The sequence below is a fragment of the Notolabrus celidotus genome, chromosome 20, assembly GCF_009762535.1.
Source record: "Notolabrus celidotus isolate fNotCel1 chromosome 20, fNotCel1.pri, whole genome shotgun sequence".
Lineage (NCBI taxonomy): Eukaryota > Metazoa > Chordata > Actinopteri > Labriformes > Labridae > Notolabrus > Notolabrus celidotus.
This window is the reverse complement of record NC_048291.1, coordinates 16,064,469-16,078,889: the sequence shown is the minus strand read 5'-3', so window position 1 is coordinate 16,078,889 and position 14,421 is coordinate 16,064,469.

Genomic DNA, 14,421 nt, shown 5'->3' with positions numbered 1-14,421 from the left:
ATGTAGATGTATCCAGGAGCATCTCAGCCCATGTTCTTTAAGAGTCATTGCAAGGAAATGCGAGAACAAATATATGTTTAAAATCACAACAGACAGACAAATAAAGAGAAAAGAAGGTTCTGTTTTTCCGATGAATACAATTAGAGAATCAAATTCTGCTTAGGGCTTGTAAAAAGAGATTAAATTCTTGCAATGTTCTATTTGGGATGTCACAGGCGACAAATACATGAGTGCTGCCAAGTCTTGCAAGTCTTTGCAGTACATCTCTTGGAAGAAATTAAACCTTGACTTGGAATCTTGGAGCAGAATAAAGCCTCCAAGCTTGCAGAGCTTTTGATGACACTAATCCTTCATTCCCTTAGGCTTTTCATTGAAGGGTACTTGGATTTCACATCCCTTTTGTATCCTCCTAAAGGGAATATATGATGACAGGATAAACATTCTTATCCCACATATGCAACAAAATATCAACACCACTAATCCACCAAAGTGGCTTTCTTTCCGTAGCAGAATTCCAAATCTTTAAATAACTAAAAACAGACATGTAGTATTCAACTCCTGAAAGCAGGACTTCTTACCAATCTGATTTTACATAGATAACATTTAGCTTTAAGAACATCCAGGTGGAATGCAAGGTAGAGTCTATTTAAAAACATAAAATAATTTTTTTGGATGAACTTCCAATTGTTTATTTTCAGCTGCCAATAAACAAAAGAGAACAAACTGCTGGGTAGCTGTTCCGGTATGCTAATTATATTTCCGACCCTGACATGTTTGTTATATTTGACAAAGCAAACATTTTCCATGTCATAATAATCACAGACATACAAACACATACACACATACACACATACACACATACACACACACACACACACACACACACACACACACACACACACACACACACACACACACACACACACACACACACATATATGAAACATAGCATACACAACATATACACATACTCATAGATAGAGAAAAAAAACTTTAAATTATTATATGTTTAAAAATAAACATTATAAAATTTGAGGCAATGGCATGATGATAACAGTGTCTGGGGCAAAGAAGCTATTAAAAGTGATAGTATATATTTGTGTTGGTCACAGAAATGTTCAAACCTTGAAGAATAAGCACAGAAGATGTTAACATAAATTTAGAAAAAGTTTGAAAGGTTAAATTAGTTCCTTTACTTTCTAGAATTTTGATAGTATTACCATTTAATACATGTGTTGTTGTGTTTTTTACATTTCATTCAAAAGTTTTATAGAATACATCAGCCCTGAAGATTAGCCAGGGTAATGCTGCTTCTTTACTAGATGAGATGTCACTTTCTTGGTATCAAATGAAGCGACTAGATGAAATTAAGTTTGCCTTGTGTGAAACTTATTTTAGGCCTGATCTCCAATGAGACGGCAACTGTTTTCATGTCCATTTAGGGTGGTTATGCTACTGGCAACTTTATTGATAGTGCCTCATATTTAAATTTATTACAGGAATATGAGATATGCAAGTGTCATGTAACTGTAGACTTCAAACAGTTGGGGACAATTCCAAATCCAAGCTCTTTTCATGTAGCTGACAAAGCTCAAAAACATCACTTATTTTTGCATTTTTCCAACATTTCTGAGATTAACAAGATCATATCGGGCTGCACAAATACAAGGCTAATGGTATAGATTTTGATTAATTCTTTATGGAACATTAACAAACACAACCATTCTTTCACTTTAATGGCTGCAATGAACATTTTGGGAAATACATTTTTAATTTGACAAAATTATTATGCATCACTTTTCTTTTCAAATAATTTTCTCTCTAGACTTTATACAACTTGTTAATATATATCAGAGATGAAAAATAACATTAAATAAATGTGGGTTGGCTACTGCATTATATTAGTGTCATTAAGAGGTGAGCTTTCTTTAATTTCAGATATCACGTGTGCAAATGTCTTGCAATTGAATCCAGATGGAATTAAGACCTCCCAAACTGACCTTTAAAGTGGCGCATTAATCTAAAATAGAAATTGTTGGTGTTCCCTGTTGCTATCTGGACCCTTATTGTAAAGTGTAACACATGTATCCCTTAGGTAACACATTATAAATGCATAACTGCCTCATAAGCATTACTTAACCATAATTAACCATTACTGACTGCTTTTTGGACCCTTATTGTAAAGTGTAACACATGTATCTCTTAGGTAACGCATACGCTGAACCACTATAGATGAAATGTAGTTGAAGCTTTAATACTTTTAATGTGTCTTCTTGTGTTTGTTTTGTCGTCATCAGGTTTGGAGTGAAAGCTTTTTATGTCTTCTTTGATTCAATCAGAAAATAACTGAATGTCTTGTTGCTAGTGACTGCTCCTAATGAATGCTGCTGAGGCAACGTGGGTGCTCATCTTCCTGTAGTGTGAGAAGGCTTCAGCTAAGCAGGTGATTTTTTTTTCTCTGAATGATTGGAGATAATATGGTAACACAAATGAAAATCAGTACAGAAGGCCTGCATCTGTCCACTCACATCTTGTGATTGCTTCTCTTATGACCACTGATTTCTTCGCACTATAGAGAAGGACAACAACAATCACTTTGAAATGAACAGCCTGAGTAAGTTATTATAGAGTACAAACAAGTTAACTCTCTCCATTTATCTGACCGTAAGTCTGCAAAGAGCAGCACAAGGTGGACCCAAAAGCACAACCAGAGGCAGATAAGCAGTTCAGTGAATTTATTGAAGGGAGCCAGGAGGGAAGGGATCCAGGTCCAAGGCGTGAGGTGGGAAATCAGAGGTGGGGTGAAGGCTGGAGAAGTGAGAGCTTGAGGAGGAGGCTGGTGAGAGTGTGGCAGAGATTGGGCGGTAGCACTGAGGCTCGTGGAGGTACTGGAAAATGGATAACACAGAAGAGTTAGTCGCAGGTAAAAAACACACCGAGCTGGAAAACTTGAAAATAGTCACGAGAGAACTTTAGAAATCAGCTGCAATACCTATCTGATGCGGGAATAATCTAGCACTGGAGAATACTCACAGCAGGGCTTAAATGCCGGTGGTGAAGGTGCAGAAAGGAGCCGCCCAATCTCTGTGAGGGTGAAAGAGACTCCACAAAAAGAAACCAACTTAAAAAAATTGCCAACTAAAACCAAAACATGTTACAATCATCACAGAAAGTATACCAAAGAAAATTGTGCACATTTAGCCCTTCATCCAAGATGAACACATTGTTTCATGATGGTAACACTGATTGCAGTAATGCAGTTACAATATTGAAACACCTTCATTAGCTAATTTAACAATGTTTAATGTTTGGATTTCTCCATTAGTTGTCTCAGGCCGCACTTCGACTGTCCCCTCACCTGTTTGCCATGGTTGACCCTACCAGGGACAAATGCCCCCGACAACATAGTTGCTAGGATCACTGGGGCACTCAAACCCCTCCACCACGTTAAGGTGGCGACCCATGGAGGGTACATTAAAATAAATTAAAAAATTAAAAAAATTACATGAAAAAACTAAAACAAAATAAAAACCTACAATCTACTACAAGTTGGGGAAAACCAGACTCTGTTAGGGGGGAGAAAGAAAGGTAAGGAGGAAAAGCAAAGCAAAGTTCCTGACCACGTGCTGCCCAATGACACAGAGAGACAAGAGCCGTAAGTAATGGGAGGCTTTGCTGCTGGTTTGTTGCAGAGATGTGGAAGCACAGGATTCAAGAGGAGGCAGCTTTAGGTTGGCCGCAGCAGGTGGATGCAGGTTTCCATCATTTACAGGTCAGGATAAGAGGTGATAGGTGTCATCAGAAGAAGAAGTTGAAGGTGTCAGCTGCTGGTTTTTTTTGCTGGTGGAGATGGTGTAGAAGGCATTGAAGGCGACTGTTGTTCACATGGCACTGAGGGAGGCGGAGTCCGATGTTTTCTGGCACAAGCTGCAGGGGAAGTGAGGCTACAATTTTTGAGCCACAATCTGCAAGTTAAGGCATTAGTAAGTTGCTGAAGCAGACTTAAGTTGAAAGCAGTGGTAACAGGTGTTTGTAAGAGAGTGCAGGTTGAGGCAAGGGTTTGAACTGTCACCCAAAAGAAACCTGGCACAAAGAAACCAAGGATCAAAAAGTGGAGAACACAGCATTATAAAAAAAAGGTAAAGATTAAACCCTGAGCTTTTTAACAGAATTGATCCCTCAAATATTTAAGAAACAAGAAAACGGAAACAAGGGAAACAAAAGGGACTTAAGACCCCGGCCAAAATGAACAAAAGATAGAAAAGTGCAAGGCCAGCCGCGCAACGGATCGTCGCTCCCAGCACCTCCACTTTAAGGAAGAGTCTTAGGCTTTTGGAGGAGCTAACTGGTGAACTCAGCTGGTTTTGGCTAAAGCTGGAGTTGAAGCAATGGATTGCAAGTGGAGGAGGCTGAAGATGGCTTCAGTTGAAGGCTGTGGAAATAGCTGTCTTGTGCACTCAAGTTTGAGGTAGCTCATGAGTCAGGAGGAGTTTGTGAAGTTGAAGGTGGATGGATTGGCTGCAGTTAGAAGTTACATTAGTTGGTGTTTGGCAGAGGATGGAGTTGAAAGGACGGACAGCAGCTTTAATAAACACAATCTGTAGGTGAAGGCAATTACAAGTTCCTATAAGAGACTTATGCTAAATGAGGTGGCAAAAGATGTATGAGGCCAAGTCTTTAGTTGGAGACAGCAGCTGAAGATGATGGGAGAGGAAGCAGACAGAGTTGGAGGTGGTGGGTTGTGATTTGTTGCAGTAGGTGTAGGGAGAGGGTTAGGCCTGGCAGGGGTTGGAGTTTGAGGTAGGGGCTGCAGTTGTTGGTGGCCTTAAACAGCAGGGGGATGCAGCTGTTTTTTGTCAGGTGGAGACAGTGTAGAAGGCACTGAAGGTGATTGTTGTTCACATTGCACTGTGGGAGGTGGTGATGCATAGAAGCATAGGCTGCAGGTGGAGCGAGGCTACAGCTGTAAGACACAATCTGTAAGGAAAGGCTGTAATATGTTGCTGGAGCAGATTCAAGTTGTAGCGTTGGCAACAGATGTTTGTAAGAGAGTGCAGGTTGAGCCTGTTCTTTCGACTGTCAGCCAAAAACATGTGAAGAGGCTTTGGTCAAAGGCTGGTGGCTCCGCAGTGGCCTTGGTGGCCTCACTTGCTGTAAAAGGCTGCAAAATGCAGGCAGTGCTGATAAATGTTGTTGAAGTAGTTTTCAGTAGTTTGTGGATACAGAATGAAGGTAAAAGTGGATGCAGGTTTCAGGCAGTGGCTGGAAACGAAAGCATTGAAGACAAACTAGCTGTTCTATATGTGTTGCTGACAGAGGTACGGGTTTATTTATCTGACACACTGTGTTGAACACAAGCTGCAGCTCACTTGGCCAGGTTGCAGTCAAAGGCACTGGAAGAAGCTGGAACACATTTCTACTCCTGCAGATGTGGCAGGTGGAGTCAGCAGTTGCAGCTGGAAGCAGAAGTCTTCTGTTAGAGGCTGCAGATGTCGGTGTAGGCAACTTACCTTTAATATTGCTCAGGCTGTTGTGAGGCTGACATTGCTTCATGAAAGAGGGAGCGGGAAGAGTTGATGATCAGTGGTTTCAAGCAGAGGCTGGAGGTGGAGCAACACATTGCTGATTTTTGTCAGTTGCTTCAGGTGGCGTGGCAGCTGCAGACATTGGTTTGATCTGGAGTTTGAGGCAGAGTCTTAGTCTTTTTTGGAAGAGGCAACTGGATGAGTTGGTGGCTTATGTTGGGCTGCAGCTTTCTACCATGAACTGCAGTGGAGGCACCAGCAGTTCATAGCAGAGGCCAGCAGGTAAAGAAGGGGACGAGTGGAGTCAGCAGTTTGCTTTTTGAAGTTGCAGGTTTTGGCATTGGCTGCTGATGAGTAGCAGAGACTACAGCTGGAGACAACCTCCGTTGTTTGTGTTCAGCAGAGGTTAGAGATGGAGGAATGATTGTTGCTTTTGTGGCAAGGCGAGCAGTGATGTGTAAATAAGGGCATCGCCACCTGGGGACTTACACCCAGAGTCCGCAGAACAGCTCAGCTCCCGTCACACCACACTACTTCGGAAACCCGACACCACTCTCCGTGCCGCACAGGCACAACACAGGACGTATCTCACGTCTGCCGGCTCCGTGAGGGAGGAAGAGGGAGAAGAAGAGGCCGACCTGGTGCCTTTATAGGCGTGCGCCCAGTAACTACAGGGCACACTGACCCCTAAAGGTAGGGAGTGCAACTCCCTATCTTGCCACACTTTCAGTGGGCTTTTCAGGTCCCTGCAGGTGGAGAAAATTTTAGGTTTCTGGCAGGTACATGATTTAAAGGCAGTAGAGGCATCTGTCTTTCATTTTGCGCTGGTCGAGGTAACTGTTGATCTGTTCTGGCAGAGGATGCAGGTAGAGGCAATGGATTCAGAGTGCTGGTAGAGGTGGTAGGTGGAGTCAGTGCACCAGAGCACCAGTTTACTAGTAACTTGAATTGTAGGCACCTTTTTTTCGTTTGGTACAGGTGGAGCTGATATTTTCTTTTGTTTTTTCGCAAGTTATTTTTGGTCTGGCTGTAAGAGATTTTCTGAGAGTTTTTTTTGTGAAACTTTTAACTACAACACTTATCTTAACTCATACTATAACATACTATAACACTTATCTTAACTCATAGTATAACACTTACTTATCTTAACTTATACTTAAAACTACAATATTTACAGGTCTAAACTCAACAGCTAAAGTAAAGACTTTAAGTCTTAACTTGCTTTCTAGGTTGAGCATCGGGCTGTGGTTCACCGGAGACATCCACATCATAAAGAGGAGGATTAATTACTACCTCGTATGAGACATTAACATTAACAAGTCCATTTTCATCTACCATTTCAGTGAACGAAGGACAATTCAGGCACTCCCACAGCTTCTGCTTTATGCGTCGTCCTAGATCCAGACTGTATGGACGAAAAAAGTTATAAAAACAAAATGAGTTTGGGATGTAGATATATGTAGATTCCAGATATTTGTAGATTCCAGAAATTTGACACAAACATACCTGAGCATGTCATCTACCACAGTGTGGTAAATCTGCTGGTACTCTGGCACTGTATAACCATGGACCATATAACCATGGACCATCAGTGGACTGTTGTCTGGAGGAGCTGTGGCGGGCTGGGTGCTGGGGACCACATCGAAGACCTCTGGACACATTTGAGGCTTCTGGACCGGAGGAGAAACAACAGCATCATGGGTGGGGTGCTGAGGAGCAGGATCCCAGGTTAGCTCTGCAAGATGCTCTGAAGAAGAGGGGTGTGCTACAGAGGCCCGCTTCCTCTTCTTCAGGAGCTGAGTGGCGGGGATTTGAATCCTGGACAGAGTTATAACAAATGAGAGGATGTGATGAACGAGAGGAAAGTTCTGAAACTGAAACTGAAACGTACTTTATTAATCCCCGGGGAGAAATTCTATTTTTTGTTTTTTTTCGTGTTATTTTTCAGTCATGCTACACGCACAGTATTTTGGTATATACATACAATCATGCACACACATGCAGTGGACATGCACTTAGGGAGACACGTCAGAGTGAGGATGTTGCCATCAACCAGCGCATCCCAAGCAGTTGGGGGTTTGGTGCCTTGCTCAAGGGCACTTTGGCAGTGCCCAGGCAAGTGAACCAGCACCTCTCCAGCCACCAGTCCACTTGCCAAGTTTCGTCCATACTGGATCTCGAACCGGCGACCCTTTGGTTCCCAAGCCAAGTCTCTATGGACTGAGCTACTGCCGCCCCTCAGCAACAATCTCAACAATTTCACAAAAAAATAGATAAACAAGCGGAAATGATCAAGCTTCAAGTAGACAAGCGCATCTGGATTCTCTGTCAAGGTACACAAATCTGCATTTTTTCTCAATATAGGAACATCTTATGTCTTACCTGGTCGCTCCTGCAGCATGAGCAGGGAGGGAAAGCTGGGGGCTTTCTCTCTGCACGGCGTGCAGAGGCTCTCCTGGTCTGACTGGGATCCTGAAGCTAACGAGGAACATCACATTACAACAGAAAACGCTTGTTAGAACAAAGCTTTGATTTAATGATCTCAAATAACCTGCACAAGTTTGAGCATCTATAAAATGAGTGTTTTCTCACACGTTGATTGCCTGTTAGTCCTTTAAACCCATCCATGGAGTAGTTCACCAGAAACACTACTACTCCAGTATGTTCAGATTTCATGTGTGAAGATACATTACTAACATTCTACAGATTCAATGTAGTGAGCTCTATAAATGTTTGAATTAACAATATTCAGAAGTTAAACATGAAGGTTTTCATCTTGTTTGGATCGCCAATAGCAATGAACTTAACTTTCCTAAGATGTTATCTAAAACATCTCACTCCAACAAAACACGCAAACTTGTTTTTGACATCTTTTTAAAAGCACTGAAGGCCTTTCAAAGCTAATCTAAGTCATATTGTTGCAAAACATCATTTGTTTTTTAACTATTAAAAGTGAAGATGAGATGTAGACTACTTATATGAGATATTTGTAGCTTTAATGTAGATTTTCAAAAATCCACCGTCATTGAATCTCAGTACCAGCTGAAGAAAGTTAGAAAAAGTTTCAAAATATAATTTATTTGAACTGTTCTTATCAAGTGGTCAGACCAAAATGACTAATAATAATAAAACATACAATAATGTTCAAGAATATTGAATAAAGAGACTTTGCATGGCCTGTTTCTAGTGATACAAGTTTCATTGATGATTTTGTTAATTACAAATAGCAAAATGATAAAAACATACTCAGTGTGTTTTAAAGCATCAATTCACAATTTCAAAAATTTGATTTTAACAATTAAAAGTTACAGTCAGGATTTTTATGAAACAAATCTATCAACACTAAATTGTGTTTCATTTTCAAACAGTTTTCATACTCAGGTTCACTGAATATTCAGAATGGGTAATACACAAAGTATTGTTCGACTGGTTATGATTTATAAGTGCTTTAAAAGCAGCAATTTGCTATTGCAATATTTTCAACATTACATTTTGTAAAAGAGGTTCTCTTAAAGTCGGGGCCTCAGGGTCAATTTGTTTAGCAAATAAGTTCAAGTTTTACTCCTAGTCACACTGACATTCTTGATATAATGGTTAAATTGTTTGAAATATATTTGTATATGTATTAGATCTATAGAATATAACATTATTGCACCTTGATACTACAAACAAATCACCTTTTAAATGAAAAGAAGTCTAGCTTTAGCAGTATACGTCATCATTACGGTAAAGACCGGAGATGGTCAAAAAGTTAAAATCTCACATTTTCCATGTCAGAAGTTGGTTGTTTGTCTCTGATCACTTGCAGGGCAGGGTTCCCACTCTTTACCAGAGATCATTTTCCAGGACATTTCCCGGACATTTTCAGTGATGATCAAGCTGGTATGACAGTCTAAATTTAGTTCCTAATTTAGTTCCTAAATAGTCTAATATGTTCCTCTCAGTGGAAGTCTACATTGAAAGATGTGCGGTCTATGGCTATCCATGAAATAATTTCTTACATGCTTAAATATTATGGCAAATTAATTATAGAACAATACAACCACAGATGTACAGCACTTTATTAGTGCAACCAAGTAACAATGATGGCCAACTCGCATCTCAGCTTTCTCTTTTCTCAAAAAATATAAAATTAGCTAAGTAAAAAACAAAAGAGCCAGCAAAGGACTCTGGAAGCTGCCTTACTGAAATAAATAAATAATAATAATAATCAGAGGATCAGTGCATAAATTGACCTAAATAGAACTGAATGACAAAAATGGCCAGAAATGTTGAATGGGGATGTGTTTTTTTTTTAAGATTGAAAGATTGCAAGATTGAAATATTAGTTTTAATCCTGTCAAATGTTAACTTTATAAATTAATAGATGCCTAATGATAATTATAATGGTAAAAAATATGCATACAGGAAAACTATAGACAACCGGTAGCCTACAATAATCCAAAGTTTGTTGCAACCTGGCTCTGCTGCATGACTGACCCTGCTCTGAGAAACATAAGCATCAAGTCAGTGTCCTGACTTTCATAGTCCTCAAAAAGATTTAACATAAAATGATACACCTTACACATATTTGTGTGACATAAAGTCACAAATAATGCATGACTGCTGTCCGTATTGAGGTTTACATAAATAATGAGCAATAGGTTTAGAAAAAGCAGGTAGTAGCAATTAACCATACATTAAATACCCTGTGTAATGATTTTTTTGTCATCGGAATATCATGTTTGATTAAAACTTTCGATACATGACGATTGATGAGCCTACATACTGTGAATCTTCAGTTTTAACTGGTCATCTGACTTTCAGTATAACTTGTTTTGGGTAACAGTTTACAATAAGGGTCCCTTAATTAACCTTAGTTAATGCATTATAAAGCATTAATTAACAGTTTAATAATATTCTAGTAATCATTATAATGTATTACCTAACATTAATTAACATAATAGTCAATGCATTAATAAGCAGTCAATTAATGTCTACTGCTCAGAGTTAATTAACACATTATTTAGTATTAATAAAAGTTACATAATGTAATTAGTTAACCATTAGTGAATGCTTTCTGGGCCCTTATTGTAAAGTGTAACACATGTATCCCTTAGGTAACACATTATAAATGCTTCACTTCCTCATAAGCATTACTTAACCATAATTAACCATTACTGAATGCTTTTTGGACCCTTATTGTCAAGTGTAACACATGTATCCCTTAGGTAACACATAGCTGAACCACTATTAGTTGAAATGTAGTTGAAGCAACACATAAAGAATTAAACACATTTTATTTAAAACAGAATAAAACAGATAATCACAGATAACATCTCAACGCTCACTGAGGAGAGTTTTGAACAAACAAGAACATCTCTTATTTGTTAACATGACAATATGGTGAGGGGACATGAACAGAGCAGCACAGTGTATGCTCCCTGTCAATCGGTCTTCCCGCTCAGTCAGTCTACCTGTCTGTCTATCTACCCAATCTGTCAGTCTCCCTTTATGGCAGTCTGTCACTGACCCCGTCAGTCTGTCTATCTCTGTCAGTCTCCCCTTGTCAGTCTGTCTATCCCTGTCAGTCTGTCTATCTTTGTCAGTCTGTCTATCTTTGTCAGTCTGTCTATTTGTCAGTCTCCCCATGTCAGTCTGTCTGTCTATCTCTGTCAGTCTCCCCATGTCATTATGTCTATCCCTGTCAGTCTCCCCATGTCAGTCTGTCTATACCTGTCAGTCTGTCTATCTTTGTCAGTGTCCCCATGTCAGTCTGTCTATCCCTGTCAGTCTCCCCATGTCAGTCTGTCTGTCAGCTGTAATGTATTATGTAACTCTGAGTAGTGGACATTAATTAACTGCTTATAATGCATTAATTATTGTGTTAATTAATGTTAGTTAATACATTATAATGATTGCAGCTGAAACCAGTGCAACCCAAATATTTCAACATTAACATATTAATATAACATTATAGTCATTATGGCCTTTAGAAAAATGTGTTTTTGGGAGGTGGTGTAGTGCACTATAGGCCCCTGTGGTGCAGCCTTAAGGCTGATTTATACTTCTGCGTCGAATCGACGGCGTAACCTACGCCGTAGGTCCGCGTAGCTCCCGTACCTACGCAGAGGCCTACGCACGTAGCTGACGTGCACCTCCTCCAAAATGTAACTACGCGTAGAGCCGACGCGGACCGCAAGCTCTGTGATTGGTCCGCTCGACGGCTTTGTCTTTCCCGCATTCACAGCACTTCCGGGGTCCCGGACATCGGCCACACATCGGCCGTGTATTTCATCTCCTCCTCTCTATTCTTCATGTAATCATGTCTGTATGATAAACAGCAACATGTATCAACTGTAGATTAACATAACACGCCCTGAATCGATGTGGAAAAGTAAACAGAGATCGTAGCGGGACCGGAAGCAGGCGACCGGCTATCAGAGAGACCGCACTGCCCTCAGGCGTTTCGGCGGAGAATTGCTGCGCGACACAGACACACCGACGCAGAAGTATGAGGGGCTCATGTCCGCGTCAGCCCCTGCTGCGTAGGGCGACGCAGAAGTATAAATCAGCCTTTAGCTTTTGTCCTTAAAGGTGACATATCATGCAAAATGGACTTTTTAATGGTTCTCTACCTGAAATATGTGTCCCTGGCATGTCTAGAAACCCCCCGAGAATGAAAAAAATCTATTCTGCCCCTGTTTTGATTTCTACACCTTTCTGTAAATGTGTGTGAAACGAGCCGTTTCAGACTTCCGTGTTTTTGTTACGTAACAACAATATCCGGTCTGTTACGGAGTCAGAGCTCGGAGCTTGTTCAGCCCATAGACTGTATAAAATAATACTGAATCCCCCCTCCGTTTTTCATTACCTGCACAAATGTGTGCTAACAAGGAGCTTAGGAGGGAGGCATGCTAGTTGTAGGCTGTCTTAATAAACACAGAGGTCGGTTTTACTCCCCACGTCTGCAGATTTGAAGATCTAGTGGATGATTTTTATTTATCATGGATAAGTGCTAGCGCTAGTTAGCATAGCAACATAGCTACATGTCGTAGCTGTAGCTGTGTACCAAGACACACGTCTACATACTGACAAATAAAACAGCAAGAAACACAGAATATGTGACCAATCCTTCAGAAAAGTTCCCGCTGCCTCTCTGGCAGAGGTCGGTTTTACTCCCCACATCTGCAGATTTGAAGATCTAGTAGATGATTTTTATTTGTCATGGATAAGTGCTAGCGCTAATTAGCATAGCCACATAGCTACATGTTCATAGCTGTAGCTGTAGCTGTGTACCAAGACACACGTTGACATACTGATAAATAAAACAACAAGAAACACTAAATCTGTGACCAGTCCTTCAGAAAGGTCCTGCTACAGGCGCCTCTCAGTCAGGGTCAAATTCTGGATCAGATTCAGAGGGTTGAAGTAACGCTATCTGTGAGCAGCCGTGTATATTCAGCTAACATGTAAACATTAGATCAACGTGCTGGACAGCCGAGGCACATCCACTTCCTGAGGGGGCATGGTCAGAGAGAAAACAGAGTGTTCTGAGGAGGACTGAAGGAGAGGGCTTTTCAGGCATGCCAAAATCTGATTTCAAAGTGTTTTTTTTAGCATAAACTTTTAAGACATGTTTTGGGGACCTCTTAGACCAATATATATTGATGAAAAAAGCGTGATATGTCACCTTTAATGGCATTTTTTTGTTCTTACATTACTTTTACTTTAATACTTTAAGTAGTTTTGAAACCAGTACTTCTACACTTTTACTTGAGTAAAAAGCTTGAGTTGATACTTCAACTTCTACAGAAGCCTCCTTAAACCCTAGTATCTATACTTCTACTTGAGTAATGAATGTGAATACTTTTGACACATCTGGTACTAGTGAACAAGATGTTAAGTCATGGAATAAAGACGGAACAACCTGGGAGTGCTTCCTGACTGTTTGGCTCCATTAATTATATTACTGGAAAAAGTATGACCATGATTTAGCAACAAAATGGACGTTTGTGGGAAGATGGACAAATATTTTATCTTTAATTTAAAAATCTAATGTCATCTGTTAAAAAATAAAAATTGCGGGGCACAGATCACAAAAAAAACAGAAGGGCAAAACACAATGGATACTAAATAACTACAGGGCAAAGTGCCATTTTTTCTTGGAACAGACAGAGGTCAAGGGAAATAAGTATTGTCGGGTGTATAGTGTCGGCCTATAGTCTATACGACACTGAAAATGTTTAGAAGAAGGCTTCCAAAAGAAGAGAAGATACTGTAGGAGCCTGGTTGTAGAGATTAACTTTTTTTTTTTTTTTAGCATTTTTACACAGGGAACTCTTCATTGTAGTTATGGTGTTACAAAGGAAATGCTTTTTTATTATTATTATTGTTACTATTATTATTTATATTTCTAAGGGTTAGGGACAACATCTATTTAAATACTTTACTAAGTCAATTGAAATGACGCCATGGGCAGCGATTGATTACCACATAAGTTACAAGTTCAGTTCCTCTCTTCTACGTCCAAAGCCACAGGTTAACTACTCTTTCTTTACAAATATACACTTAGCGTCAGTCCATAACAGCTTTGTGGAAGACTGAGTCAGCCACTGATCACTTCAAATGTTGATGATGGCACTCATTTGTGACATGTATAGCTATAAAGGTCATTCTTTGCTCTTTATTATTATTTATTATTGGTACTCAACAGATATCTTCAGTCTAAATTATCTGCTTATAACATTATTAACTGCTTATGTTTTAAATCTTTTTAAATCAGCATTAGTGCAATGTTGCGGTTTGTGATAAGAATTACGCTGCCACATGGTGATGCTATTTAAACTATCATCAGTTTTTTATCTACTTCCATTAACAACTCAATGACCTGTGCAGAAAGACTCACTCTCCTTTC